This window comes from Cetorhinus maximus, unplaced genomic scaffold (genome assembly GCF_964194155.1).
Source record: "Cetorhinus maximus unplaced genomic scaffold, sCetMax3.hap1.1 HAP1_SCAFFOLD_980, whole genome shotgun sequence".
NCBI classification, from domain to species: domain Eukaryota; kingdom Metazoa; phylum Chordata; class Chondrichthyes; order Lamniformes; family Cetorhinidae; genus Cetorhinus; species Cetorhinus maximus.
Genome location: NW_027596922.1, coordinates 4,424 through 10,424, shown reverse-complemented (window position 1 = coordinate 10,424; position 6,001 = coordinate 4,424). Strand labels below are relative to the sequence as shown.

The following is a 6,001-nucleotide window of genomic DNA, read 5'->3' as shown; positions in this document are numbered from 1 at the left end:
TCGGTTATTTGGAGAAGGATCCGGACCTATTTGGCTCGATGAGGTGGAATGCAAGTCACACGAGTCAACCATTTGGCAGTGTCAGACAGACCAGTGGGGTAAACACAATTGTCATCACAGGGAAGATGCAGGCGTTGTTTGTTCAGGTAACGCAACATACATCTCAATGTGCGGATGTTATTTCAGACATTGTGGTCTAATGCAGTCAGCACATTTCCTTTCTCAACAGGAGGAAACTTGACGAAGGAGCGGTCCCACAGTGCAAATGATTGCGATGGAGAATCAGGTGCTTGCTTGTCTATATTAAACCAACTATTTTTCTAATACTCCTTGATTTTGCTACGGAAACAATAATCACTTATTCCCTTGACAGAGTCGGGTTTAGGTTTGCGCCTGGCTGGAGGTAACAACAGCAACTGCTCCGGAAGAGTGGAGATATTGTTCAACAACAACTGGGCAACGGTGTGTGATGACTCCTGGGGTATGGCCGATGCCAATGTTGTCTGCAGACAGCTGGGTTGCAGTTCCGCTCTTATGGTCACTGGAGGGGCCAGTTTTGGCCAGGGTGAAGGTGATATATGGCTGAATGGAGTGAAGTGCACAGGAGAAGAATCATTTCTGTCCGACTGTCCTTCATCAGCATCAGTTCAACACGACTGTAATCACAAGGAAGATGCCAGTGTGATTTGTTCGGGTAAGGGTAGTGCAGAGTGGTGGAGACTGAGGCCGGGAAGGAGGTGCTTAGCACTTGATCTCTGAATATAACGGATTAGTTCGTCAATTAAGAACAACAGATGCAATTAAAACAATAATTTCCGTATTTACTGCACAGGGCCCTATTTGTCGTCGACATCTTCTCCGACCACAGCTGCAGGTATTTATTATTATTATAGTATTCTTGTTAACGTTAAAGGTCTTATTCACGAGAAGAGCTAGATATTTCTGACAATCCTTTGCTTTTGTTGATTTCGGAATTCAATTTGAGTTTTACAGAATAATGGAAACATTTAAAATGCAAGATAGCTTGTTTCTCCTTTAAATCTTTCTATAATATTTCATCCAGGACATGATGTAAAAACTACTCCCACCTCTTTTGTGATCTGTATAACACTCGGAGTCCTGATGATCGTCGAGTTAATGGCACTCATGTCATTGATACAGAGAAAGGCAAAGAGAAAAGGTGAGACTCAAGTAGGACCGCCGAATTCACGCTGAATCTCGGAAATTGAACAATACCCTGGCGCGTTTTCACCTCCTCTACCTTTCCCACAGAAGGTCACATGTCATTTAAGAAACGAATGTTAACCATATTTTTTTTTAATCACTAATTCCGTTCAAACCACTCGACGATTCGGTGAGATACCGAATTTAAATGGCAGAGCCACTTGACTGTCAACGTACATATTGCAAGTTGATCCACCGGTACTGCGACTTCATTTCAATCCAATTGGCACAACAATGGATAAAGAAAATTAATTTAGCTATTTTGGGCTCTGTGTTCCAGTTATTATTTCCAGTAATTCTTTATTTATCCACTCAGTACCTATTCCATTCCTTCAGTTTCTGAGTCTGGTAGCTCAAACCCAAACTCTCTCACCGGAGTCAATCCACCGTATTGAGTCGTGAGGCATTTCTGGGATTTTCGGCATTCATCAATAATTCTTGACCATCCAAACAGGTTGAGAACTTCAGATTCGAAAAAAAAACAACACACTAGTGTTCCCTGCACCCTGCAAATAAACTGCTAACACAGATCTGATATATCAAGGAACCATGAACACATCGCTCATGTTTCTAAACTGATGCAGACAATTTTCCTTCCAGCTTCTCTTCAACTGTAATCCCCATGGGCATCATGGCCGAGTGAGCAGCTGGAAAACATTTCTCCTGCAATCCGATCATTCCGGCCTTTCTGACCTTAATTAAATTGGGCCTATGCTTGGTGAAGTTGAATGGATGTCCATGCAGATGTGCAGATACACACACACGCGCGCGCACGCGCGCTCTCACGAGAATGAATGCATGAACCCAATTATGTCCCTCCATGTTCACAATAACTTGCTTTCTCCATTGGCATTAACCATATGTGAAGTGTTTCATTCGCAAATATTGCAGTATTACACCGGTCTCCATTGCAGCAAAATATTAATCCCTCAGCCTTCCCTCGAACAGGGGCTGTCACTGGCGGCATGGAATCGTCCAGCAGTTTCTACCAAGCCCTTTACGAAGAGATTGATGATATTCTGCCTCGCATCGATTCCGCTCTGACCCATGGCTCAGGTTCGTATTTTCCATTGCAAACCCAATCCACACTGTGGAATTCCATTTCCCTTTAACCCTCTCGATAATTTGGTGCAATGAATGGGCACGACCCCCATTCCAATCACTACCCTCACGTGAAAGTTCCCTTTCTCACGGCCCCTGTGTATACTGCGAGTAGTTGCGAGGTTGTTTTGAATATTCCCACAGCGCTTTATTTTTCAAAGAGTGTTATTTTTTGCCCTTTGATTGAGAAAAGCGAACAGAAGCGCTGTCCCCAATTTCCACTGGGCTGCAGGCTGCCTTCGTCAGGTATCTGAGCCGATAAACAGTGCAGATGTTCGAATACATAATACAATCGAGTGACGCCAGTGCTGCTAATCCACAGATCGCCTGATTTCGTGGGAACAGAATAACGATGAAACCTAACAATTAATTATTCTGATCTGTGCTCTGATGAGCTGAATCATTCTGTATCGTGATGACGCAATTCTGACTCTGTTCCTAACAATTGCTCCAACAAACATTTTTTTTCTCTCTCTCCGGCAAACAGTTTCAGATTCCATTGACTCATTCAATCACTTCGAATATTACACTGGTCACAGGTTGAATGGCAAAGATTCTGGGTCAGAAAACATTGAAGGGAACTCCTTCATTAGTCTGTTTGGGTGGAATTTTACTTCCGAGCATCATGCTTTTGTTCTTCATCATTTGGACTGTGTAAAATAGGAAATACCTTCTTCAAGATTATACACCAATATATTACACCGCCCAGGACCCCAGTTATTGCAGAATGATTTCCGCCAACATAAAACTGTGAATATATTTTGAGTATAAAGCAATATCATAGACATTTCACCCAATAATTTCAAGGGTGTAAAACAGATCAAAGGGAAGAACAAACAGTTAATGTGTTTGATCACCAGTCCCTGCAGCTGTGCAATGCACATGCATCTTGATGCGGACACTGGTTAAATGGGAATCGTGTGGCTTTATATCGAAACTAGAGAATTCTGCAAAGCGACTTTATACAATAATCCTCCACCCACTAAACTCACCGACACTGATCACTACAATGTATTTACGTTCCTGTCCTTTAATTATTTGGCAGATTGATACGTATAAATTTCATTCTAATTATTGATTGTTTACAATTTACTTCAATGAACATCACTTTTCCTCTCAGCTCTAGGCGATTATGAAGATGCCCAGAGTGTAGGCACTGATTCTCGGGGCGGTCACCTGCCGTTGGACAGTGGTCAAGATGATCTCTTCATAGTAGAACGTGCCGACGTTGATCTCTGAGCACTCGGTGAGACAACCACACACACACACACACGCACACGGCACACACACGCCACAAACGCCAGACACAAACAGTCTCTCTCTCTCTCTCACACACACACACACACACACAAACACTATTCTTCCAAGGCTGCTGTTCTGCATTTTTGCTGACTTGTTTCCACACAGTTCACATTGCTTCCGAGATCCGTGGTAAGTCTAGTGGGCGATCTGCAGCCTGTCACAAATGTGGCACGCGTTCCTTAAAAGTCGAGAGGTTGTTCAGAGCTTTTTGAGCTCTATGCGGCTTCTGGACTTCGTTTCTGCACATTTCGACACAGTATCTCGATGTGTTTGGTGCCAACCAGGATGAGGCTTCTCCTTTCTGGGCGTCGGCTAGTCATGGCCACTACTAAAACGACGAGATGTTAGAACTGTTCGCGATGTCTTGGGGCCATCACTAAATTGTTGTTTCTTCGCTCTCCCCCGGGAGCCTACTGTCTTTGGAGTTGCGAGAAAATTATTAACTCTGATTTTTCCTTCACTCACCCTCCCACCTCTGCTCTGAATTTCACTGCAATAGGCCCGGTCAAAAAACAGCGTTAAATTAAACCTCCTGTACCATTATACGAAATTAAATTAAACAAAGCATCTGTCATTCTTTAAAAAATAAAATTGTTCCCTTGCTTTTCACTGTGAAGTGCGTCACTTGTTAAGGCCTCAAACGGCAGGACCCGTTAGTGGTCATATTGGACGACCAGAACCTTCTGAACCTCTTCTGTCATAAAACAAAGCACGGATTATAATAGAGAGCAATTCACTTTGACTCAGGTTTAAACAACATACAACCACTAATGTTGCTTCCAGACACGCACACGTCACACACACATGCCCCCCCGCCCCACCCCCCAACACACACACACACACACCAACACACACACACACAATTACACATATGTAAACCATAATTGTACGCTTCCCATTATTAGCCAAAGCTATGGACAATTTCACTGTGTATAGCTCTCAGATCAACACTGAACTTGAGTTAAATTTTCAATCCTGATAAAATGACAATCTTCCAAGTGACTCGTTGACAAGCCCGGAACATTCCGTCGCCAATGGGCATTGACAGTTCTGCTCAAATTTCACCACGTATATTTTAAACTGGTAAAGGCACTGCTTTATTAACTTTCCTAATGTTTGTGGCACAATGGTGGAAAGCGTGCAGTTCAAGTCAGTTCCTATGTTATGATAACTTGGAATCTTTCCAATTGTTAATGATACAGAAATGATCAGAGGGAACATTCTGCGTGTTTTCCAGAGAATCAAATGATTACTTCAATAGAGCATGCTCTAAAGAGTAAAACAAAACTATCTTGAGTTGTGTAGATGTTGTTGGAAATTCTCAATCCGTATTTTTTCTGCCCCTCTTTCAGGGGGAAGTCATGGACCAATCCAGGGTGCGGTCTGGCCAGACGTGTGTCACTCTATTCAAATCTAAGGAAACGCCCCTGAACATTTCTAAAAAATGTAGTCTTATCGAATGTGCCTTAATTACCGAAATAAACTTTGTGTTTTTTTTTTCATTCAGTAGCACCTTACTTTGTGTTGAGATATACAGATTCGTCTTTTTTCCCCATATTCTGTGTGGCCAATGATTAAAAAACACATAATTCATTTCGAGCATTCGGCTGCCTAAAATAAAACTGGTCGCTGCTTCGACGAAGCAACCATTTCAGAGTTTGAACAACTGATGAGTATCCATGACAAGCTTCTAAAAACTTCGTTTTGCAGCCGCTTCCTATTATGTTTTCTCAAATGCATTAAAAGAAGGTTTACTACAGATAAACAAATCGAAAATCTATTTTAACTCCACTTATTGAACTTGCTGTCCCTAGACCACAATATAGGTGAGGCGCAAATACTGGTGCATTCTCTTAGCAGCTGTAACCAACACAGTCTGGTTTAATATTACTGCATCCTGCACTCGAGCTATTAAGTGCAGAGGGGAACACGAAGACGATCAAAATTCAATGCGTGTTCGATATTTAAAATGACAAGATAAAGGTACATTTATCCAACTTCGACCCACAATGGAACTCACTCTGTAGAACAACCTCGCTCTGCAGTATCGCACAACAGCTGTGAAAATTCTTGGATAAAGGTGACGATTCAAACAGCCATATCAACCAGTGAGAACCACTTATATTATAAATGAAAAGACAAAAAGTGGGAAAACACTCAACAAGTAATAAAGCATCCACGGAGAGAGAAGCTATATGTGTTGTTTCCTGTCTGTGATAGGATGAAGGTGAGGTGTGTACAAGTTAATCCGCGCCTCACTCACTTTGTATCATCTCTCCGTGAATTTGCTCTGTTCCATTCAGGCAGGACACAAACCCCTCAGTGTCAGTAAGGCTGGTGACAAAGGAGTCCCACTTGTTTGGTGACAAACTCC

The 6,001-nt window shown here is 42.4% G+C and overlaps 1 long non-coding RNA gene across 1 annotated transcript; it reads left to right on the top strand.

The window, feature by feature from the left end:
• The first annotated feature begins 1,128 nt into the window (after positions 1–1,128).
• On the top strand, positions 1,129–3,499 carry LOC144675375 (uncharacterized). The gene is made up of 3 exons (XR_013574945.1): positions 1,129–1,180; positions 2,173–2,280; positions 3,446–3,499. It is a non-coding gene; the product is annotated as an uncharacterized LOC144675375 (long non-coding RNA).
• Positions 3,500–6,001: the final 2,502 nt, after the last annotated feature.